This window comes from Cricetulus griseus, chromosome X, assembly GCF_003668045.3.
Source record: "Cricetulus griseus strain 17A/GY chromosome X, alternate assembly CriGri-PICRH-1.0, whole genome shotgun sequence".
NCBI classification, from domain to species: Eukaryota; Metazoa; Chordata; class Mammalia; order Rodentia; family Cricetidae; genus Cricetulus; species Cricetulus griseus.
In genome coordinates, this window is record NC_048604.1 from 36,941,747 (window position 1) to 36,968,354 (window position 26,608).

Here is a 26,608-nt window from a genome sequence, read left to right on the forward strand (position 1 = left end):
ATTGATTCATTTTGACTAACATCAAGCACTGAAAGAACAATGACAAACCTATGACAAAACAAGGAAGAGGATGACAGAGACTGAGTAAACTGCATAATCTAGACCATTCTTAGGGATGACTTTGCAACATTTTCCTTCAATAAAATGCATATTACTACATGTAGAAGTATTATGTGGAGGCTAGAGAAAGTAGTAGAGCAAGAATTTGGATCAACATCTGAGTACAAAGTCCGTGGGTTTTCTAATAGGCTGAAGTGCATGCTTAATAAAAATTAAACATGACATTCATGGCCATGAAAATATGCACTGGCTTTATAAAGAAAAACTACACAAGGTAAGTGTCGTTTAAAAATAAGGTATTTTAAAGTAGCCTTTAAAACACATCCTGGTGGTTGCTTTCTAATGCAACACGAACTCTCTTCCCTGTTCTTGATTAATAGGTTGAAATCAGGATGATTCTGCTTACAATGACTTTACAGATATCTTTTTAATTAACTTTGGGGTTAAAAAACTAACTACATCACATTGATTTTTTTTGTACATAATGGTGCAAGTAATCTAAAAAATACTAATCTAAATGTCATTTGCTTAATGGTAACATATCTTATTTGTAAATTACATCTATTTGAGTTATTTTAAACCCAAATACTTAAAAAACGGAAGCATAGCTGGATTTTCCTGGTAAGGATTCAACTATGGTTTCTGGGGTATTGATTTCAATTGTAATTAAAAGGCATTTGATTTCACTCTAATCCCCACATATACCTCCCTATAACTCAGAGCTATTTATACAGTCACTTCACATGGTTATTTAAATGTTTCATGTGTGTATTTCTTCTCTCCTCAATGATTACAGAGACTAAGGGTGTGTGTGTGTGTGTGTGTGTGTGTGTGTGTGTGTGTGTGTGTGTGTGTGTGTGCGCGCGCGCGCGCGCGCGCGCGTGCGTGCATGCGTGCGTGCGTGTGTGTTGGGAAGTGGAGGGCAAAATCCTATTAAGTACTTGACAAATTGAAGCATAGTAATGTGATTCAAATGAGACTCTAAACCCAGCACAAAAGACTTGGATCCCGGTGTGAAAAGGTGATAACTTGTGTTATTCTTGATAAAGATAGTCTTTATTACCAGTGTGATTTCTTCTCCAAGAATATAGAGCAAGGAAAGGACTCTAAACTGTACAAGCTTAGTATTTCATCTGTGTGTAATGTTTTCCACCCGAACTCCACTTCTCCTCCCTTCCTTAGAAGCACCCTCGTTTAAGGATATAACCTTAATAACCCCTTGGAATGTGTATCATATTTCTCAGATTACAAACCTCCTTTGTATCTCACCATTTAATCACCACAATAACCACAACAGTTAACCTCAGCAAACATTATGATCTGAATTTCATAGAATGGACAGTAAAATTCCAGGGCCTGCAAGCCACCAGTGCACTACATCATAGCAATGGCCATACAAACCTACTCTGACTTCTAGGTCCTTTATATCACACTGTAAGGCAATTTGAGAGTTGGAGATAGGGGCATGGAGTGTTTCCTTTATATGCGAATGGAAATGGTCTCCATATTTTATGGGAACACCTAACATTTTTTGGACATGGTGGTACCAAAAGTGATGTGTAATCAGCAAAGATCAATGTCCCTCAAATTTTAAGTTTGTAATTTGTGGTTGTCTGTTGGGTCCTACCAACCAAAGGAGGTCAATGATTCACGTGACAAGAGAGATATCTGAAATGGGGCGATCAAAGACATGGTGAACTGAACCTGTCCTGAACACAGACTGGGTGCAAGAAAACAACAATTTGTAGTCTATAAGGAAGATACAGCCAGCATGCTTTCCACTCCTGCCTTAAGTACCGCAGCCAGAAATTGTTCCTAGCAGTGGACGCTGAGCCTTTGCAGCTCTTGGTGTTCACATTCTTTTCAGGAGCAAGTGCACTTTTCAAACTTTTATTGTTTTATATGTGTATGGGTGTTTTGACTGCATGTGTGGTTATGCATCCCTTGCATGCCTGATGCCAATAGAAGCCAGAAGAGGACATCGAATATCCTGGGACTGGAGTTGCAGACAGTTGTGAGCTTCCATGTGGGTGCTGGGAATCAAGCCCAGGTCCTCTGAAAAGGCACTCAATGCTCTTAATCTCTGGCCCCTAGATGTACTTCTGTTTCTTTTGTATTGGGGTAGGGGGGTTAAGATAGGGTTTTTCTGTGTGGTCGTGGCTGCCATGGAACTCCCTCTATAGACAAAGCTAGCCTTGAACTCACAGAGATCCACCTGAGTGCCTCCCCAGTGCTAGGATTAAGGGCATGTGCCACCAGTGCCAGGCTTTTTGGCTTTTCTTTCTTTCTTTCTTTCTTTCTTTCTTCCTTCCTTCCTTCCTTCCTTCCTTCCTTTCTTCTTCTTCTTCTTCTTCTTCTTCTTCTTCTTCTTCTTCTTCTTCTTCTTCTTCTTCCTCCTCCTCCTCCTCCTCCTCCTCCTCCTCCTTCTTTTTCTTCTTCTTCCTCTTCTTCTTCCCCATTCCTCCTCCTCCTCTTCTCCTTCTTCTTTAGGAAGGTTTAGATGCACTTCTATAAACTACCCTCCTACCTGAACTTGTTCAGCAACTTGTGCCCAGGCATTAGCTAGGATCAGTGCCCAGTCCACCTCCACTCAGTGTCTGGGTAGTACTATATGCTGTAGTCACTGAGACTAACCCTCCTCCTGCTTTCCTCCTGCTCCCATTATTAGCAGCTGAAGTTCTCCTGCAGCAGGGTGTTTTGTGGGTTGCATGCAAGGTAAATACAGGGAGTTCAGACATGTGTAGAAGTGTGTCTGGAAAACCAGAGAGTGTGTGCTAGAGAGATTCCTATGACTAAGAACTCACCATCTTCTTGAGACCAGAGTTGAAACACAGAACTCTGGAAAACCAAACAACCCCTTGAACAAGATTTTAATTTCCCCAGGTTTTGGTTTTCTCCTTTGTCAAACTCACTTTGCATATCTCTGAAGTGTTGTATGAATGCAAGTGGCTAATGACACCAAAGCAAACCTAATGGATTTCAGAAACACACACCTCCTTAATCAATTTGATGAGGCTGCACTTACATGTGAATCCTAAATATGCATTTGGGAACACAAGGTCTGTCCTAACCTTCGTTCTCTATAATTAGCCCACACTAGGGGCCTGCTTTGCAGAACCTGAGAGGATTCAGAAGTCCATTGCCTTGTCCTCCTGCCTTTGTGAGGGAAGTGGAGGAAAAGCAGACTATTAAATCCAGGTGGCCTGGAGTGAATTCATAAGAGAAGTAGGAAGTTGCTCTCCTTTGACTTGGTTTTAATTACCTCTGCCTCCACTATAGTCCTACATATCAAACCACATTAATTAATTGAGCCAATGCTCTGTTTGACTTTTCTCCCAAAAGAATCACATTGTACATTCCTTTCCCTCCCACTCCCAATCGCTGCACTTGGAGAACCTAAATCAAATTGCAGAGTGAAAATTGAATTTGAAAAACTTGGGTTGTGTTGTTGTTTGCTAGGGATTTGTGGTGTATGTATGTGGACTTGCTTGCATGCTCACCTGGGAGACAGCAGAGATAGAGGAAGGGAAAGTAGAGGAGGAAGTGGGAAGGAGGGGGAAAGTCAGAGGAAGGGGAGAGGGAGATAAAAGAGAGTGGGAGAAAGGAGAGAGAGAGAGAGAGAGAGAGAGAGAGAGAGAGAGAGAGAGAGAGAGAGAGAGAGAGAGGAAGGGGAGGAGGGAGGGAGAAGGAGAGAGAAAATAATCTAGAGGACAAAGAATCAATAAAAAATAGAAAACCAAAAAAAAAATTCTTTTTGGACCAGCCGGACTATGATGTCATGTTTTCTCAGCTTACCTGTGATTGGCTGCTCAGTTCAGCATCTGCTGAGAGCTAAAGGCTGATTATTTGCCAGAGATACAGACCTTTCAGGGAAGCTTTGAATCATTTCTGGTTGTCGTGACAACCTGGGCAGTGTCTGCTCCTGATAAACACATAATAAGGTTATCAGGAACAGAAGTGCCCCCATCCTCACACCCAATCATCTGAAATGATGAGCAGTGGAACATTTCTCTCCAGAGGTGAAGGAGAAAACTCATCAATAGGCAAATCGGTAACTACTCGCCCAGATAAAGTATGCCACCCAAATGCAGGAGGCAATGTACTCTTTAAGCAGTTCCTTGACTATCACTGCCAGTTCCCTCCAGAATCTACATTTGTTGTAAAACAGAGTCATGAGAAACAAGTGGTGAAGAAGGGAAGCATGTCTGCAAGTTTGCATTAAAGACAAACAGAGGGAAAAGTGAGCAGAATGCCAAATTCATTAGGGATAGGCACATTGTCTTCAAAGGGTGCCATCAATCATGGACATAGCACAGGGTCCTAGATGGAAGGACATTGCCAAAACTGGTCACCAAAACTGTATGCAAAAGGAGCTCAGTGTTGGTGGTGGTATGTATGTTACATTTAGGCTCCAGATAACCCTCTGTTACATTTAGGCTCCAGATAATTTAGAAAGAGAAAAATCAGTTGCACTTTTTGTGATTTATCACTCATTCCTGGGAGACATTTACTGAATACCTACTGAGCACAATAAGGCATATATATAGCTAGGTGCTACAAAGGTTATACAAATGAACTAAACTTGGGCCATCACATTAGGGGATTTGGAATCCAGTTTGAGAAAGAAGATACATATTTAAGTAGGAAATTGCTAACAATTTTACCTGAAAGGCAAACCTGCAGCTCCTGATTCCAGTGAGCAGAAATTCATATCTACACTGTCATATTCCAGGCCCAGCTCATCTTGCCTTATGCTCAAGTGGTGGCCTGACCAAGCTATTCTGTTCCCTCAGATTTTCTGACATTCATACCCCATGTCTTTCCTTCTACTCTTCCCTCCCCTCCTTGTCTGGTAATCTGTAATTCATATTGTGAGACTATGCTCAAGTGACAATGAACAAACTGCTCCCATATCTATAAGCCTTTAGAGATCTATTCCCTGCTTGCTAGTCATGGTACACTTACAACTCTACTGCTTGCAAGAGGTAAATCCAGGGACCTATGTAAAAGAACACTGGTATAACCAGTTTCAGACTATTTGTGGAAGCACAGGAAGCCAGACTACTTTGGAAAAATGCTTTTATTTACTTAGATAGGGTCTTGTGTGGCCCAGTCTGATCTCAAGCTCTGTATGCATCTGAGGATATCCTTAGATTTCGGATTCTCTTGCCTCCACCTCCCCAGTGGTGGGATTCTAGTTGTATGCAGTGCTGGGAATGGAATTCAGAGCACTGAGTTTAACAAACAAGCACTCTAGCAACTGAGCTGTACCCTGAGCTCCAAGAGGTGCCATTTAGATAACTGTCAGAACCATCCTAGGTTTTTATGGCTTGATTAAATATTTGAAATAGTGTAGGGATCACAGGAAATTACAGAAAAGTGCCAGAGCTCCCATGTATCCTTGACCACATGTTCTCTGACATTTTTTTTTGTTTATAGGATATTTAAAATGTAGAAATCGATGTTGGTCTAACACTAATAACTCAAACACTAACCTTACTCAGATTTCATCATTGTCTCCATTTCCTCCTATGTGTTTTTACCAAATCATTTTGATAATGTCAAGTATTTTGTCAACTCATCTGGCAATCAATAAATCAATTCATGGGTTATATGAATATCAATGTGTCTCTCAGGCCCAGCTTTGAACAGGGCAAAAACCTGAAATAGTATGAGTCTGTCTAGGATTGAAAAGATAAAAAAATTAGCATGGATTAAGAATATATAGTTCTGCCATTAATCACACAAAGCCAGCTGTAACTACATGGAAAACTCGATTTCTCCCAAGGCTACCTAGCACTTGTGAAATGTCACAGGGTTCCTCCTCCTCCCTTAGGTGACTACTACCTTCCTACTAGAGATCCCAGACTTGCTTTGTTATTGATATTTATGACTGAGGATGCTCAATGACTAAGTCATACAAGAAATCTGGTTTTTTTCCAGCTATAGTCTTGTCTTTGGTAGTTTAGGGCTAATAAAGCTTCAACAAAGCAAACTGAAATGGCAACCAAACTAGGGCAATTAGACTTACCAGAAGTTGGCTGTATTTCCTTGAATGTACCTAGAAGCACACAGTGTAACTAAAACTGTGTGGTTTATGTAGCAGACCCCCTAATAGATTCTCAGTGCACTGACATGGGCTTGTCCTCTTCCTGCTGGATATGGGGACAAAAGTCTGGAGAGCACTGTTGCATAAAATTTCAGCTTGCCGGTTCTGTAATTAAATTGCTACATTCAAATTCCAGTTTCATTGTGTTATAACTTTAAGACCCTGGACAACATATTTGGCGCCATTGAACTTTTCCTCATCTGTGAAATATAATCCTCCTTCTTAGGGTAATTGGAAAGATTAACATAAATGCTTATAAAGAAGAAAGGTGTTACCGGCACTGGTTCTCAACCTCATTGCGCAGGAGAAATTACCTTTATAAAATGCTGCTGCCTGGGCCCTATTACTAAACGTTCTCATTTAATTTGATGGCATATATCTGAGCATCTGGGCTTTTAAAAATCCCCTCAGGTTCTAATCTTCTCAGATTCTAATGTGCAGCAAAATTTGGGAACCATTACATTAGGGATTTCATTGCTTAAGGATGATTGATCTTTCCTCTAAGAGGTTCATGGGTAATCTCTCCCTATCTCCCTTTTGGTGTATCTGACTTTTACAGGGCCACGAAGTAGAATAGGGGAATTTTCTCAAGAGACAGGCATTTAAATTCCTCCCTCTCTGTGATTTCACTAGCTTTTTCTTTACTGTATCTATCGTATAGCTTGCTGAACTTTAAAGCTCATACCACATGTGATGGCAACACACATGAATAATGGGGTAAAATCAGAGTTGTAGTCATCTTTCATTTCCCTCTTCCTAAACATAACTCAGTCCCTCTTCAAATCAAGTGATCTCAAATGTGAATTTTAAAATAAAGTTAATAATACCCAGGCAGCATTGGCTGACCATCACAGATGTGTTTAATGGATGGCGACTTCAATGTGCTGGTGTTTTACATAATTAAGCACCTGTTGTACCTCATGTTCAATCCTTATTTTGCTACAAAGCAGGAACTTAGAGCCAAATGTCTTTCTCTGGTGTTCCCTTTATGGGATCGATTGTGGAGGAGGGGTATTCAAACCCTTTGCATCCCCCAGCTCTTTTGATCATTCAAATGCATACATTGTCTAGTCAGTAAACACTAAATGGTAAGCAACTGGTGACTTTTAAGAATTAGATAGGAATTTCAAAGATATACATGGTGACTTTTTTTCAAAGTAGCTCACCACATCCCTGAGATCTGTACATTCCTTGTACATTCCTGCTGCTAATATGGGAAATTTACCAGATTCTTACTTCCTAGGCTAAAGTTTACTGCCAAAAAGGGAATAAGGCCCGTTGCTAGGCAAATTAATATTATATACATAGAAAAGTGACAGCCTGCTAGGGGAGTATGCTAACATACGGTTTTTAAGCGCCACTCTAAGTGCACTTTGCATTCAAATGACCAATATGCTAATTACAGCCCTTATCTGTTTGTTCTGGGTCTTAAGAGTCTCAGCAGCTCAATGCACAGACTGCAGCCAGCAGTTTGACTGCAGCTTTTTAGAAATAATAACATGGCATTTCTCTCAGCATATTTTCAAATTCAAGCTTCTTACAAATCAAGATTGGCCTTTCCCCTTTTCAGGGAATTAGTGAGGCTTAACAGTGTTCACTCTGGTGCAGTGCCGCCCCCCCCCATACCCCTGTGAACAAAGGCTCTTCCTCTGACTGGAGCGCAGCCTGTTGGGGCAGATTTCCATGGTAATTTGCGGGTCTCTTTTGAAAGATGTGGGGCGTCTTTGTAAATGAGATTGGTGGATGGCAGGGGGTAGAAAGGGTGTACTTTCTCACTAATCTTAGGATTGTCTTTGACCCTTTTTAATTTTCACCACCCTTGTAGGCTAGAAAGCACTCCTAGCACAGCTTTGTCCAATTGAAAGCACACGCTCCCTAATTCAGTTCTTAGGAGAAAGGCACAGAAAGCATTCTCCCTACCCCCAGTTAAAATGATCAGAAGAAACTTAGTAAGAGTAGAGGCACTAAGTGTTTGTCACTCCTTGCTTGCTCTATTAAAATTTGCCTCAAGGGGTGGGGCACCTCTGAAAGTATACCATTCTACACTCCACATAGCTTTCAAATTCCTTCCGTTCTCAACAAGGATGACACTGAAGAACATGCTAATCTGAATGAGGAAAAGCCTACTAGGCCTCAATCTTACACAACTCTAGGGGCAACTGAGGAGAGCTAGGAGCAGGAGAGGTTGCCCTCCTCAGAAAAGAGCACCAATTGGTTTGTCTAGTGCCAAATGGTCAGCCCTGAAAACATGATACAAGTAATGTTATATGGACTCAACAGGTTATATTTGGGAATATATAAGGGTATATAAATACGTATATGCATGCAATGACAATTGATGAAAAGAAGAGACCACAAATTTGAAGCAGAGCTGGGAGGGGGTGTGGGGGAGATTTTGTAGGGAGGAAAGGGATGGGAGAAACTGTAAATAAATGACAATCTCAAAAATAAAACTTTTGTCCTTTCCCTTCTTTGATTATTTTTTAGTAAAATCTAAACTACCTAGACTTGTTTTTAAAAAACTACTTCAGTATATTCCACATTTTAGGAATCTATCTCCTTCCTCTCCCTCCTTGCCTGCACCCCGGCTAACAGCATCATTCTATTCTTTCTACTGCTTATAAAACTAACACAATACACTTATTCCCTTAAAAAATGAGACTGGTCTTACTAACCATATGTGATCTTTCCTTCCAATGTTCTATTTTTCCTTCCAGAGACATCTTTCAGATACCAAAAGCCCCAGTGAATCACCACCCACTCCTGGGTCTGGGAGGGAGACAACCTGATTGACATTGTTTTGGACACAGTCTTAGAGCTTCATTTCTTGCTTTCTTCTGATATCTCCTTGTTTGCAGAGGATCCTCCTGGAATGGGCAATGACGCTTGGATCCAAGAATGAGCTGTGTAGATTGAAAATGTAGGAGTGACTGCAGGCATTTGGGAAGAACATGGAAAAGATTGCTTGGTGAAGACAAGTGGCAAATGATGCGACTGAAGATCCTTGGCATTTGGGTATGAAGGCACACGCTTATAGACCCAGATAGGCAGAACAGAAAGATAGAAAACTACATTGGACATAGCAGTCCCTCACTCTAGAGTTGGTAAAGTCCCTCACCAGCTAAGAATCTAAAAATCAAGAATTCCTACCCAATTAGCATTTGCTGTAAGATTGCCAACAGATAAGAGTTACCGTTTGTGTGTGTGTGTGTGTGTGTGTGTGTGTGTGTGTGTGTGTGTGTGTGTGTGTGTGTGTGTATTTTATGATAAATAGTAATGAACTAGACTGGAGGCCTAAAGTGTGGCTTTACTCCTTTCCCAGATATTTTCTGGGAATCTCACATACGAGAATTAATTGCCATTATAATCAAGATAGCCCAACTCTACATCTCTATACTTTTACCTTATTATTAGTTGTAATTTTGTCAGGTACAGTCTAAGGACTATCTCTGATCTCATGTAAAGTCTTTAGTGACCCTTTTTATGTAAGTAATAACTTGAAAAACCGCCCAAATCCTATATGTGACTATTTTAAAGAGGATGAAATATGACTTCCCTTTGAGAAACCCATACACAGACTTTGGTATGACCTATTTTGCCTATGTACCTCTCTTAAACTTTCTGTGGAGAAGCCAAGGATCTAGTTCTGTCTGAGTCAAATTTCCTAAATGATTAAGGGAACTTCTTAGGCTGCTGGAGCAATAGAGTGGATCTGTACCTCCATCTCTACTGTTACTGACATCAACACTGAAGAGGTGGAGGCACAAAGATTGGAGGTTTGAGGCCAGCCTGGGGTACTTAGTGAACTCCAGTCTCAACAAAGAAAAACCCAACCAAACAAAAGAGTTCTGCCCTCTCCTGAAGGTTGGTTTCCAGGCACAACAGAGCCAGGGTCCTCAGTCACTTACAACACGTTTCAGGTTTCAAAGTCTGACTTCCTTGTTTAATCCATGTGTACAGAAGAATTTTCTTCAACTCCAACAAGCTTAAAACAAGCTAAGGCTTTTAATTAAACAGAAATATTAAGGTGCCTCACAGAGATGACGACCCTCAGTTTTTGGTTAATTGTAATTTTACCATATTAGTAGTCTGGGCCAGTCTTTGTTTCAGAGCATCTGTCTTTGCTGCCCTGAATTTTGATACCTTCCCATTTAGAAGGCTGGAGGAGACAGTGGGGACAGGGAACAATCTCATAGCAATTTTAGCTCAATCCTCAGATATCTGATTAAAACAGACTGGCTGAAATGAAAAACTGTTTTTCAGCCTGGGGACTTTGATAAGCTATGATATAGTGCTTTCTTTTTAAAACAGCATTGCTATTTTAAAATAATTATATTTTCATGGTTAGCATTAGTGCATATTAACTGGATAAATAGTAGATTTCATTACATTTTCATACATGTACATAAGGGCCTTTGATAATATCACCCTCTAATTATAAACAAACATTTGTCATTCTCCCCTTCCCACTGGTCCCTTTTCTACTTCCTTCAAGTCTGACTGTTTTGAAAATAACATCCAAGAATAATGCAGACAGATCAGATGCTACTGATACTAAATGTCAAATACATTTTCTTCTATGGAGACTCTTCTTGGAACATTTGGGTGAATGGTGTTTCTATATTGGCCAATTCAGAGAAATGAACTTGGCCAATTACTTTATAGGTCATTTGAAAAACTCACAAAGAAAGGGGAAATATTTTTTCAAATAATTCTTCGGACCAAAAGACATAAAGAAAGTACATAACAAAATGCAAGATACCTCATACTCTCTTGACTTCACAAAAGGATATAGTTCTAAAATTTCTGAATGAAAAGGACAAATTACAGAAAAGTATAGAGACTGGAGGACTCACTTGTCAACACAAGATAGTCTGAATGTAAGACATCCATAAGCTTGACACCGAGCTTATCAGTTGCTGTACTGAACTAGAAAACAATTGGATGTCATTTAAATTGGGGTTTCTATTGCTCTGATGAGACACCATGACTATGGTAACTCTTATGAAAGAAAATACTTAATTGAGGTGGTTGCTTACAGTTTCAGAAATTTAGTCCATTGTCACCATGATGGGGAGTATGGTGGCATGAAGGTAGACAAGGTGCTGAAGGAGCTGAGAGATGTACAACTTGATTCACATGCAACAGGAAGTGAACTCTCTACCACACTGGGTATACCTTGACCATATATGAGACCTCAAAGCCTGCCCCCACTGTAACACATTTCCTCCAATAAGGCCACACCTACTCCAGCGTGTCTACAGTTCCTAATAGTGCCACTCCCTATGGGAATCATTTTCTTTCAAACACCCACAGATGCCATCCATCCACATCACAAAGAGGAAGGCAGACCACAAGAAAGCAACCTGGGGGAGAAACAACATCACATGAATAATTTGAACTGGGGTACAACACAAAAATCAATAAGGGCAGAAGATGAAGAGGCTATATAGTGCATATCTGAAGTTGCCTCACAATTGGGAATGAACATTTACAGCCCATGCTTATTGTCATTTAATTTAACAGTTCATGACTTCCCTTTAAGAGTACATAGGTAAGAAAATTCATTAGCTCCAGTGACTCAATAATATTTCAAGTACATTAGGTTATATGTGATAGAGTGGCATGCCATTAAGCTGGCTTTCCTGAAACAGGCCCCGCTCTTAACCCTTCAGATGCTTATAAATACAGCTAATTCTGGAAACAGTGGAAATAGGCTTGCAAGAAATATAGGACAGACATTATACTGTATTATAGCCCACGCTGGACATTTCATGTGCATATTTGAATGCACTAACCAGCTATTCCACTGGCACGTTTTGAATTTGCTGAATATACTCTCAAAATGCAAGCTGAAAATGGTGGCACACATTCGAAATTCTAGCACTTAGCAGACAGTGGCAGGAGGACTGTCAGTTTGAGACTAGGATAGACTATATGTTGAGACCCTATCTCAACAAACAAATATTCATAAGCTAATTTAAAATATAATTTAAAAAGAGTTTAAATGGGGGGGGTGCCCTCCATGGGTAGATACCACTGCTTCCAGAACCCATAGGTTATTAATTGAAAATCTCAGTGCCGTAATGAGTTGCCATTCTATGAGTTGTTCATCATGGAGGCTCTAGAGGCCTCCAAAATAATACAAGCCATTGCCATTCTTCCTAGGTGCTCAGAAGCACTAGACAGTAAGACCCTACTACTGAAGTAATCGTACACTTGGGTTATAGGACATAGAGAAATCAAACAGGAACTCAACTAGAAGCTTCTATCCCATTGGTCAACTTTCATAGGGCTGGAAGGCGCTATTCAGTCTGCTGGGGCAGGGGAAGTCATCAATAGTTTGATTAGCTGTGAAATCTGAAAGCTGCAAAACCAACCTTTCAGGCGAGATGTGTCCACCACAGCAACAGTAGGATGACAACATGGGAATAACCAACTACTTTCTGACTGGATTTGAGGCAAAGGAGAGAATGTTTCATGGGAAAGAATTTGCTCCTGCTGGGCGGTGGTGGCGCACGCCTTTAATCCCAGCACTCAGGAGGCAGAGGCAGGCGGATCTCTGTTAGTTCCAGGACAGCCTCCAAAGCTACAGGGAAACCCTATCTCGAAAAAACAAAAACAAAAACAAAATAGAATTTGCTCCTGATACTATAAACCTAGTAAAAAAAAAAGTTCGTGGCTGAAGAGTCCATAAGACCTGGTGAGAAGTCCGCTATTGCTTTGCTTAATAGACAGGCTGTCAAAACTGTTTTCTAATATTTATCTTTCTACCCGCAAATTAGTGCTGATCTTAGCTGTGGTCAAAGAAGTTTCTGTGAACAATAAGCAATGGTCAAAAACAGAGATTCAGAACTGGTCAAAATGCTGAGAATAAGTGACCTTTGTGGGTACTGAATGGGACAACTAGGTGACCTGCTACAATACTCAAGGAATATTACAGAAGAAAGGGCAGAAGGAATGTAGAAGTTGGAGGATGGGAAGAAGTGCCGAAAAGGTGTCTTTTGGACATAGCAAGGCCATTATACTCATGAACTCATTGCAGCTGTCATTACCTGTAAAATATATACACAAAGTGGGGCATGTCAACATTCTAATGTACAAGGGGGGAGCTCATAAGTCCCCACTACTTCCTGAGGAGCTGAAAACATTGTATCATGGAAGAGGGAGCTTATGATGCCCACTACTCCCTGAGGAACTGTTGGCAGTAATGGTTGCTAATGGACGAGGGGTAATTTTCAGCAGTGGTGTAGCCACTGGCAAGTTGTCCATGCTCCATTGGGTAATTTGTTTACTTACTATTGAGTTGCTTGAGTTTCTTATAAATATATTGGAAGTTAAACCTTGATCAGATGTAAATTTGCAAATATTTTCTTCTTTTCTATATGTATTTTCTTCACTTTATTGTTGTCCAGAAGTTTTATTTTATTTTACTATTAGTTTGATATAATTTCATTTCCCTACTTTTGTTAATGTTGCTTAAAAAAACTCATTCCTCAGTCTATGTCATACAGCATTTTCCCTATGTTTGCTTCTGGTACTTTTACTGTTTTAAGTTTGATCTTTAAGACTTTAATCTACTTTATCTTGATTTTCATATAAGACAAAATATGACTATGTAATGCAATATTTTAGTCACTATTCTATTGCTGTGAAGAGATACCATGACCAGAGTAACTCTAATAAGAGAAAGCACTCAAATGGAAGTCTGTGTACAGTTTCAGAGGTTTAGCCCATTATCATTATGGCAGGGAGCATGGCAGCATGCAGGCATTGGGATTTTAAAACTTCAAAATGACTTACTTCTTCCAACAAGGCCACACCTCTTAATCCTTTCAAGCAGTTCCATTCCCTAGTGACTAAGCATTCAAATATATGAGCCTTGGGGTCATTCTTATACAAACAAACACATCTTTGCATGTAGATATCCTGTTTCCCCAGCATCATTTAAGAAGAGATGTCCTTTCCACATAGTATGTTATTGGAATCTATTGGCATTAGAAATTAATGGACCTTAAACATGTTTATTGATTTCTTGGCTTCATAGTGCTATGCTGTTTTAATTATGTAGCTTCATAGAATGTTTTAAAATCAGGTAACATGGTGTCTCTATCTCTGTTATTTCTAATCAAGAATTCTTTGATTGTTTCGTGTTTTGGTTACATCCAAATTTTAGAACCCCTCCCATTTTTTTTAAATAACTTTGGGAACTTGACAGGAGTGAAATGTCAAATTCCCAAAGTTATTTTTTTTTTAGTATTGATAATCTACTACCAGCAGACTAACCTCATTGAATATGTGAAATGCATTTGGTGTTGTGAACATTTAACTAGTACCTATCCTTCTAATCAATCAAAATGGAAAATTCTTGGTCAGAGATTTTATTTCTTTTTCAATCTTTTTAATCATTATTGCTTTGTTCATATTTCCCTCTTTGTGATTAGCATTGATAGGTTTTATATGCCTAGACATGTGTTCATTTCTTCTAGCTTACCCAATTTCCTGACATATAAGGGTACATCTTTTAAATTTTTTTCATTTTGCATACCAACCTCAGTCCCCCCTTCCTCCCCTTCTCTCATTCTGCCAACTCCCCCCATCCCATCCCCATCCACTCCTTAGAGGGTATAAGACCTCCCTTGGGAAGTCAAAAAAAGTCTTGCGTATCAAGTTGAGGCAGGACCAGGCCCCTCCCCCTGCATCAAGGCTGAGCAAGCTATCTCACCATAGGGAAGGTCTCTAAAAAGCCAATTCATGAACCAGGGATAGGTCCTGGTCATAAGGATACATCTTAAGATCCTTTGTATTTCTGTGATGCCAGTTTTAATTTCTATTCTTTAATTTCTGAGTTTTAGTTAATATCCTCTTTTTTTTCCCTAGTGTAACTAAAAGTTTGTTCATCTTCTTTACTATTTTGAATGTTTTGCTTCTTCTTTATGAGTTTTCTACATTATGATCATATTCATTACCCAACCCCTCCCAGATTCTTACCCCACCTACCCAATGGTACGTCATTTCTCAATCTAAAAACAAAACTCAGAAGAGATGTCTCATTGGGTTATAGTACTGCTATGCAAGTGTAGGACCTGAGTTTAGATCCTAGCAACCATGCTAAAAAATAAAAAGCTACCTGTGCCAATATGTGCACCAGTAGCACCAGCAAAGCAGAGGAAGACACCAGGGGATCAATGGTGCTCGCTGGTTGCCGACCTAGCTCAAGGATCAGTGACAGGCCTTCTTAAAGAGATGAGATAGGCAGTGATAGACCAGGACAACTAACATCATCCTATGGCCTCCACACATGATCCATGCACACAGACCCATGCTCACACACCACACATGTACAACACAGTCATGTAATAGGCACACACATATTTTATTAAGAAATAAAAATTAAAAGATCAATTTGTGTTATTATTCCCATTGTTTTTGTGTATTTCTGCTACTCTGTTATTTGATTTTTGTGCATTGTGCTTAGTTTGTTCTTTTTCTGTTTTACTGAGGTATGATGTTAGATTGTCTATCAGAGATCTTCTTTTATGATGTATGCATTATTGCTATAAGGTTCCCTCTCTGAACTTCTTTTGTATGTATGTAATAAATTTGGGCATGTTGTATGTTTACTTTCATTTGATGAAGCTCATATTTGCAATGAAAGTTTCCACTCCAGGACCAATCAAATCAGCACCTCTGCTTAAAGGAAAATGGAAGCTAGTTCTGGGTGTAAGAACTAAACGTTGCTTTCCCTACTGGTGGTTTTGGTAAAAGGCACTGATGGGTCCAACTCATAACACTGGGCATGCCCATTTCAATTTTTTGCCACACTTTGTCATCTGGGCACTGAAACTGAACCTGGAAAACATGTACAATAATGTTCTGCCTTAACACTTTTTCATCCCCACAGCTTTGTCTCTCTGACCTTGTCTTCCTTCTAATAGAGACTTTTGCCACCCAAATACCATCTCACAGAAGCAGATTTGCAGTGTGAGTAGTGGTGGTTCTTGCCATGGTAGTGGTGATCTTACAAATAAACTAGGGTAGTAACTTCTTACAATGTTGGAGTTTCAATTGACATTGGACATGAAATTTCCTACACATATGTGTATGTTCAGGTACACATATACATTCCATTGGCAATAATTACAAATTCCAGAAAGTTCTGTAAGTCAGTCTTTCATCCACTTCCTGTCAAACATCATGAAAAAGCCTGTCGTAGATGAACATAAGACACATAGTATAAGTCCTCATATATTTTGTTTTAGAAATATTGATGTGAGCCGGGCATTGGTGGCGCTCGCCTTTAATCCCAGCACTCGGGAGGCAGAGGCAGGCAGATCTCTGTGAGTTCGAGGCCAGCCTGGTCTCCAGAGCGAATGACAGGATAGGCTCCAAAGCTACACAGAGAAGCCCTGTCTCGAAAAACCAAAAAAAAAAAAAAAAAAAAAAAAAAAAAGAAAGAAATATTGATTGATTGATGGCTAAATACTGTTTCTAATCCCACAGAAATTATTATACAATCTGCCGCATTTGTAAAATTCTTTTATAAATCCAAATTATAAAACTTATTTAGACCTTAAGGCTTTTGGATAAGAGCCTAGGAAATGATTTTTTACTCCAATTTTATGGATAAGAAAAACTAACTTTTGGAGATATTCAGAGGCTTAGCCAAGGCCAGAGAGCTAGAAAGTGGTGCTATCTGGAGCAGAATAAAGGTCTTTTCAGATGAGATTGGGCACATTTGAGGTGGCATGGCTATAGACATAAAAGGCTTTCTGACTTCAAATTCCCTGAAGTTGGGATGGTTGATCTTGATTTTTCAAATTGACAGAATTTAGAAGGGTTTAAGAGATACACCTTTGGGCATGTCTGTGAGGGCATTTCCAGAGAGGATTTTGTGTCTTCGAATTGGCTGCCCAAAAGGAAAGAGATCTAAGGTAAAAGCAGTGTGTGCCTGTCTTTCTTCACCTCTTCCTAAAGAAGTCCATCTGTCATGGTTGCTCTCCTCCATTTTCTCTAGACTCCAGTTTTTTTGGGGGAGCTTCTAATATGCAGTCAGTGACTCTCAAGGGGACATCAGGCTTTTGGAATCATACTGAGAATGCTAAGCCATCCGGCTTCATGGACTTAGCAGCAACCAGGCTTCCTGCCTTCCTGGGCTATAGATATAGCCATTGTTGGACTACCCAACTACCCAGCTCTACTATGTAAATCAATCTAGAGATTCCCTTTTAATAACATGTATACATTCTGTTGATTCTGTTCCTCTAGATGATTCTAGCTAATACATAATTTCTAGTATATAAATTTGGCTGCATAAGTATACAGGAGGAGGGTTCAAAGGCAGGTGGTGGCATGAAAAGTTGAGACCACATAATCAGACCGTGTCTAGATATCCCCCCTTATTAATATATATCCATTTCTTATTTAGATGCCTTGCTGATACCACTTGTCACAATTCTCCATTTAGAAACAAATTTTTGGAGGGAGGGATCATGTTTTAGTCCTGCTTTTAGAAAACTAGCAAAGAGCTAATGGGAAAATTCAGAGATGAACTATTTTTCTAAGGGTTCATGGTATTTACACTCTACAGTATTTCTAGGACATGTGTACCTCAATCCGAAAATCTGAAGAGCATTAACCATCCCTGTATGTAAGACATCTTCAAAATCATCTTTAATATCCACCTAAATGATATAAACATACAATAGGCTGCATTATTAGATTGGACTACTTACAGATTCTAAAGTCTAATATGCAAGCACCATTACTAAGAAAGTCATCTGATGACTACATTTGTTCATGAAGTACTGTTTCAAAGAATATTTAATGCAGACATCAAAGAGTCAGGAAAATGACAGGCTGCATGTGAGAGAACCACATGCAGCTCCAAAGGCTTGTGAAAGTATCACTTCATTAAAAGGATACAACAATTCTCAACAGGCAAGCAGGAGTGAGTCAGATCCACCCTCAATTATGGGTGTTGCAGGTGAAAATTCTTCCCACCAGGGGCACAGCATGTAACAGTGTGGTTGTGCTCTTTTGAGAATACTCTGAGATCAAAGCAGTAGCCAAGACAGAATGCAAAAGAGTGGTGTAACTATGAACAGGCATAGAGTCAGGTGTGGTATTTTCACATTAAACTGGAAGAACAGCACTTTTATCTGTAAACCTCAATTGTTTCATCTATAAAATGGGGATATAAATAGCATTCCCAGTAAAAGGAATAGCTAACTACTATATAGCATCATGTTCTTTCATGTCTTAGATAAATGACTCATTTGAGATTTTTATTTTTAAAGACAGGTATCTGTATATATGCATTGTGTGGGTTTGTGCACATGACTGCTGCTGCCCACAAAGGCCAACAGACAATGTCCAACTCCCCTGGACCTTGACTCACAAGAAGTTGTAAGCCACTTATAGGTACTAGGGATCTTTGTAAGAGTAGTATATGCTCAAAACCACTGAGCCATCATTCCAGTCCTTTAGGACTCACTTGAAAGAGTTGCTTGAGAGCTATAGTGAACACTGTTAATTTTAAAAATATTTTTATAGTGAACATTGTAAGTATGCAAAGTCTGTAACATTAGATACTCTTCGGTTTTAAAAAAAATCTTTCCTTTTCATTCCTTCCCCAAATTCTACTGAATTGGAAATTTTTCCTGTTGCAAAGTTATTTCTGTAGCAAGTGCAACTCAGTTTCAGAAAGATTGGATGTCTCCATTTGAAGCATGCCGTAGTCTAGATACATGATCCCAACCATTGGAAGTTAGAAACAGTACAAGTGCACACACAATTCAGGATCAGCCTGCTTTGCCCATATACACGATCACAATGAGCTATGTGAAGATAGGGGCTTTCACAGCAGCTCTGGGTTATTGCAACCACCTTGGAATCTCAGCAGAGGGTCTGTTTCTTTGTTTGGGAATTCATCGGAAATGAAATCATATTGTAATGGCTCCCACAGGCAGAAAATTGACCATAAAAAGGAAAGGGCTAACTGATCATCAAATACACTGCATAGGAATATCTGGCAGAGATGTTAAAGGACCTCAGTATTAGGTGCCATTTTATTTGGCACTGTCATTAGTGACACAGAAAATGAGGAGAAGACAGTCATATTCAGTCTACAGGAGTCCAGTAAAAGGTTGTCAAGGAATCAGGACAATTAAACACAATGGATGCAAGCAAATGAAACATGGTTCTGCATCTCTAGTTAGGGGGTAGTAGCAGCCCTATTCATTTGTGAAACAAATTAAAAGCCACCATTATCAGGGTGTACAAGGCAGCGATGGAGGACTGGCAGAGAAGTTGGAAGAGGTAGATAATATAAAAGGAATAAGATGGCAGCTGCACTCCAAAGTTGAGTGAACAGGGCTCTGAGTTTTAAGGCAGTGACAGTGCATTCCTATATATGAGGTATAAAGGGAGATGAAACACTCATCTAAACTGCTGAGCTGGACATGTATGTATCTTGTCTCTTTTCTTATTTTGCTAAGAAATATGAGTAATGTATCAGATTATAAACTCTTTCGTTATGGAGACAGTGTGTTTGAAGAGGAGGAAGGTAAAAGCATTGCCTGTCAGATTAATTAATCAGAAATCCTAGCCTCTATGGACTAGATGGATGATATGACCCTTTCAGTGTGCACTGATTATTTGTTTTTAAATCTAGAAAATTACTGAAGATTCTCCTACCTCAATCACATATGACAAATGAACTATCACCATAAACAAACAGCTAGGTCTCTGAAAGCTAGCCAGATATTTTAAGACTAAATAGTGCCTATGATGCCTGGCAAACAGGGCTGAAAGAGCAAGTGTCCTCTTCCCACCCCAGGTGAAGGCTGTGTAAGGGAGGGCTGCTTTGCTGTAAGCAAGCCAGCTGACCTTTTCACACTGACATTTTGCTTCACTTCCCTCATTTTCAAGCGTCCACTTTTAGGTGGTACAGAATACAAAACTCCAGTCTCCTTCAATTCAATAAACAGGCTGACGTGCCCCCCCCCCCGCCACACACACACATGCAGGATGGACGCTTAGCATTTGTACTGACTGAGAATACAAACATGGAAATCAGCCATGCAGGACTCAAATACCATTTAGAAATCAGCAATGAAAAGATAGCCAACTGTGCCACTCCCCATTCACACAGGCCTATCCTGATAGACATTTATAAATTTAAAACATAAATACCCTTCTGAAGAACTCTTGAGCTGAAGACACATATATATTAATATGATAATGGGAGTTGTACATATCAAAATCTTTTAGATGCAGGCAAAGTCATAATCAGCAAAAAACCATATGGCTTTGAATTCATTTATTATGAAATAAAAGTAAATGCAAAATAAATTAACTAAGCTATCTATTCCAGAAGTTATAAATAGTGCAATAAATCAAACCCAGGTGAAGTGTAGGGCAAAGATTAATAATGATAAAAGCAGAAAATGGAGAAATAGAAAACAAATGAATTAGAGTTGATGCATAAAGCTAAAATTGTTTTAAAAAGTAAAAACTCAAGTAAGTGCTAATAAGAAGACAGAAGGTACAGTAAATATCTTCAGGAAGACAAACAGTTGTAACAATAGGTACCAATGTGATTTTAGAAATAAGAGAAGGGAGGACACTTGGCTTTGTGAGCAAAGCCCCTGCTACACAAGCCTGACAATCCAAGTTTGGTTCCCTAGATACATGATAGGAAAATAGCTCTTTCATACTAACAACAGAAACTTTTAAACCCTGTGAGACTGTGAGCAAATTGTTTAACCACTCAGCCTCATTTTTCCCCATAATTTAGACAGATGAGTTTAATAGTAATATAGTTTAATTTGTTGGAAGGACTAAATTATGCAATACACAATCTGTTTAGCAGTATTCTCTCTGAAATACTATGTAGCCAGCAAACAGCAATAATTAAACATTATTACCATTGTTTAAAAGTGGTCTGATTTTCCTTCTAACAGTTCTAATGAAAGAGCTATGACTCCCATGTCATCTTTTGTCTAAAATTAAGAAAATGTTCCTACATTGTGAGGAGATAGACTGGTCAAAGTAGGGTTACGTTAGAGACAAAATTATATGTAGCATGTAATGTTTCCTCATTAAGCAATCAAGGAACTGATGTTGAGAACAGGAAACAGATAAGCAGAGCTCTAGGCACATGGCTAGGAAATGTGGTAGTTAAGAGTACTGCCAAATTGTGCTCATTTTCTCCCAGGTAAAATCCAGGGAAGACAGACAAATTGCAGATGTGTTCAGGAATTCAAGAGGCATTCTTAGGATTCATCAGGTAATTTGTCATTCTCTATGTGCCTCAGTGTTGAGGGGTCTACAGCTTCTTTTTATGTGTTAGGAGTTACTACATTTACAAGAAGTACCTACACTTTCCTTCAAGAAGAGATGACAGAAAAAATATTAATAATTTAATAATAAAAAAAAGAAACAAAAAAAGAAGAGATGACAGGAACAGAAACTGAAGGCTACTGAAGGTCTTTCTGAGAAATCATGCTTCTCTTTAGTTAGATTCAAGTCATTTAGTGGGTGTATGCTTGCAAGTCACCTGAGACAAATATATACAAGATCGCAAAAAGTATCTCTACCCTCTCATTCTCTAAGGCTTCTGATATATATCAGATATTTTTTATGAACCCTTAACTTATCTGGACCTTTGGCTAAATGTTTTATGTATGTCTGTATTAATCATGACAATGAAGTTTGATATAATTAATGAATTTTATTTTTACTTTGTAGACAGAAAGTTGACACATAAATTAAATGATGCAGCTCAGCTTATGCATGAAGAAAGAGAGTGATACTATAATTTAACCTTGTGGGAACTGATGCTTTCTCAGTAACTGTAATGAAACTGAGGAACACATCATTCCATTCTTCCTCTTAATTATTCCCCAAAATGCAGCACCAGATCTATTTGAAGACCTTACCTGTTAAGTATTTGCTTTCCACTAAAAGTTTTTCCATGCTAGAGTAAGAAACAAGAACTTTCTTCAAGTAGCAAAGTGTATAACTGCCATATGGAACTATAAACAGCAAAGCACAGAAAGAGAAAATCCAATCGACCCTAGCCAGTGGCTCCCATGATGAGGATGGCAATCTCAATGGAATGAATTTTCTCTCCCAAAGTAGCAGGTAAAATAAGATAATTTTATGAACAATGGCAGTGAGTTGAAGGTGAAACAAATTACACTTGCTCTTCTTCTGTTCTCAAATCACATGTTAAACAAAGGCAGGGAACAAAGTCCATAGAAGGACTCTGCCCCTCTCTTATTCTTCTGTGTCAAGAAGCCCAGTCTTACTTCTGCAGGTGGGATTTGGGCATTATGCAAAGAGCTCTTGAGAAAATTGTTTGTTTCTAGATCTCATGGATGTCTGGCTTCGGTCATGGGGTTCCATCTTCTCACAATTCAATTCAACTGAAATTTCTAGCTCTGTGTTATTTCCAAATGAGTATGAAATCTGGTCCTCCGATTGGAGGCATAATCAGTACACCATATTTTGAAGACTTAACAAACATTGTTTTGGAGTTAGGAATGTCATCTCAATACACCTATCTATTAGAAACAGAGAACAAAATACTTTAATGTTGATTATTTCAAAACACATTCATCAAGATGAAATAGAAGAAAAAGGTGATTATTAATAGCTACTACATATGGGAAAAGGAGAGAAAGAAATTAGACTTAAAGAAAAACTATTCAAAACCCATAGTTCACCAAAAATTTCAAAAGTGACTGGATATAAATCTCATATATCAATGATAATAAATTTCTATACATTATCACAATCAATTCAAAAGTACAGTTGAAAAATATCACTTACAATACCAAGAAAAACCTCTGAAAATGGTAATAGCCTTTACTAAAAATGATAAAATTTTGTGACGAAAACTATAATTTACTGAACAGCATAAGAAAGAACCTGTTTATGGGCGGAAGACTCATTATAGTGAGGCTATAAATTCTCACAGAAGTAATCTTACAAGATGAACATAATGAGATTCTGAATCTCAAGAGATATTTCATGAGATTTGACAAGCTGATTCTAAAATTTTAGAGAAAAATGAATGTGTAAGCATAGCCAAGATCACTTAAAAAATAGATAACACATTTTCCTCACAGATATAAAAGCATATTGTACATATGAGTAATTAAGTGTATTTTTATAAGACTAGATTAAAATAAATCAATGGAGTGTTACAAAAAGTTTGAGCATGTGTATTTAAGAATTTAGTGTATAGTTGGCATCTCAAATCAATGAGAACCTTGATGTTTTAACATACTGTATGTAACAAATTGGTGATCCACTTAAATGTGTAAGTGAATATGATAGGGAAAGGGTGGTAATAGTTTTAGAATAATACAAACTAAAAAGATGCCATAAAATGCTATGTTGATCAAGCTGACTAAAGAACTAGAAAATATGAATAGACTTTCATAAAGAGATTGGATTAATAATTAAAACACCTCCTAAGAAAAAGGACAAGGATGCTTCAGTGATTTAGTCTGCAGGGTGTTTAAAGAATACACACTAACCATTAATTAACTACCAAACCTGAAGAGAGATCCTTTCTTTCTCTTCTTCCCCCACTCCGTTCCTTCTTTTTCTTTTCTTCTTTATTTTTTTAACCAGGTGGTTTTTTTTTTAAGCCAGCTTGAGCTTGAACTGGTTTACAGTTGAGAACAATCTTGAACTTGTGTTGCTCCAGCCTCTATCTTTCCAGTACTAAGTTACAGCCATTCACCCCCAACCCTGGTTTCTTCTAATTCTTTAAGGAAAATATTACAATGATACTAAAGCCAGATAAAGATACCACTGAAAGGAAACCTATTTACTAGGGCCCCTGATAAGTGCAAATATAAAAAATTGTCAAGAAATTTGAGAAGCTTATAAAATGGATTATTAAGTATGCACACATGCTATTAATATCAGGAATACAAGATTATTTAAACACACAAGGTTAAATCAATTTACCTTCTAGAATTTTATCATTGTTAGTAGAGTAAAAAGAAAAACCCCACATGATCATCTCAACAGATACAGAAAAGGATATCCAACAATATTCCCACATACATTTATGATTAGAAGGTGTTCAAAAACTAGAAATGGCAGGAAACTGTCCCACCTTTGAAAAACCCAAAGCTAACATAATGACGAGTGACAGAATGAATTCCCTTAAGTTCCAAAACAAAACCTGAGTGTCTGATCTCATCATTCATTTTTAGTTTAGTAGTGGAGGTTCTATCCAGGGCAATGGGGCAGAAGAACAAAGCACATCCATATTGAAAAGGAAGTAGTGCTACTTCGTCTATATTGATAGATGACACAATTTTACATATAGAGCACTCCCCAAAAGAACACTAAAAATTAGTGTGAAAAGAAAGCAAATTCAGAAAGATTGTAGGATACACGATTAATATAAAAACAACCATATTTCTGTAATTGGTAATAAATACTAAAATACTGAAATTTGAAAATAATTTCCATTTAAAATAGTATGAAAAGAATAAATTAGTTAAGAATGACTGAAGCCAAGAGGAATGAAAGCATTGCACACAGAAATGAGAACAGCAAAACATTGTTTAAAAGATTTTTAAAAGAATGAGTGAGGAAAGAAGTCCATTTTCATGAAGTAGATTTGATACTAAGATACATCACACTCTAAATTAATTAAACTATACATCTAATTTAGTCCCTCGCAAAATTATAAACAACTAAAAGAAAAGCAAACAAATGAGGTTTCACAAAACCTTTAAAATAAAAAACCTCTTCTGTGCCAGAGGATATTATAAAGAAAATTAAATCATAGCCCACAGAATAGAAGAAAATATTTGTAAATCATATACTAAGGAAGAATTTAGGTTAAAATAGCTAAGTAACACATAGAAGTCATTATAAAATGATAGCGTAGCCTAAAACTAGCAAAATACCTGAAAAATTTCAAGGGTGATGATATATACAAATACTCACATTGCTCATGAAAATGTTCATCATCATACTCCTGTGGGAAACTTTATCAGTAATTTTAATTCATTTAATAACTTTATTTAATTCATTAAATGTAATTTATTAAAGTCATTCTAATTTCATGTGAGAAAGTGGTAAATGGAACATTATAGTGCAGAACATTGTGGTGAACCAAGAGAGTACTTTGGAGGTTACCTACCATAATTTTGTGGGCCATTTCCCTCTCCCTGCCTCCAGAGATTCCTTAGCAGAACCTCAAACAGTTCAGACTTTGGAATCATAGAAGAGTAAAGTGAGCAACTTCTGATGGAGGATTTCAAACAATCTTGATGTATGTATGACAATGAGAGAGAAGTAGAGTGAACATCAAACATAAAAACACTCCCTTGGAAAATTTTTATAGGTCTAAATGTTTAATTGTTTGTTTGTTGTTTGTTCATTTCTTTGTTTGGCGTGTGTGTGTGTGTGTGTGTGTGTGTGTGTGTGTGTGTGTGTGTGTATGCGTTCCACAGCACATATGTGGAGGTCAGAGCAACTTTTGGGACTTGGTTCTCTCCTTCTACCAATAATGTTCTTGGGATCAAACTCAGGTTATCAGGCTTGGCACCAGGTGCCTTTGCTTCCCGGGACATCTTGGAGCCCTGGAAAAATAAGTTTTGAGCAGTGTTTGCAAAAGCTGTGATGCTAATTGAATGGTTCCTGATAATGTGAATGGTGCACCCACTACAGGAAATATCAGTTACACTCTTAGATATAAGCTCAAAGTAGTGAAAACGTATGTCCCCACAAAAACTTCACAGACATTACTTATAGAAACTAAAAAGTGGAAGCAACTAAAATGTTTATCAACAGACACTTAAATGACAAAATTTAGTATATCCATACAGGGTTCTTTCTAGTATCCATAAAATGAATAAAACAAAATACCAACTTATAACATAGGCAAAAATCTGAGAATGCTATAGCTAAGCAAAAGAAGGAATAAAGAACATACATATATGGTTTTTCACTTGATTCAGGTTGGAAGATCCATTTAGAAGACTGAAGAATAAGGATCATGAGTTTAGGCTAGCATGAGGTAAAATACACAGTAAAAATTTGTCTCAAACAAAATAAAACAAAATATATCACTGTACTGTTAAATTTTAAACTATGAATTCCTTTGATACTTCAATTACATCTTTATAAAATATTCAATTAGTTAAACTTGACTGAATCTTGGTTGTCAAAATAAAACATTAAAATGACATTTTGTGACATCTGGGGAAATTTTAAAGTGAAGTGGATATTAAATTGTATAAGAATAAGGAAATTACTGTTAATTTTATACATGTGATAAGATATTGTATGAAGATAAATTGTGTTTATATATTATAATGTCATTACTTTTAGGAGTGCTTGATAAAGTATTTAAGGGTCAAGATTCATGACATTAGCCTAGAGATATAGCTCATA

The 26,608-nt window shown here is 38.1% G+C and overlaps 1 protein-coding gene across 10 annotated transcripts in view; it reads right to left on the reverse strand.

Annotated features, from left to right (window-relative positions):
* The window catches only part of Pak3 (p21 (RAC1) activated kinase 3), a 256,170-nt gene that overhangs the window by 107,433 nt on the left and 122,129 nt on the right, over nucleotides 1-26,608 (reverse strand). The window contains exon 3 of one of the 10 annotated variants that reach the window (XM_035449830.1): nucleotides 8,955-9,072. The exons of the other annotated variants lie outside the window; for them this stretch is intronic. The gene's annotated coding sequence lies outside the window, so the exon portion shown is untranslated. The remainder of the gene's footprint in view (nucleotides 1-8,954; nucleotides 9,073-26,608) is intronic. 10 annotated transcript variants of the gene reach the window in all.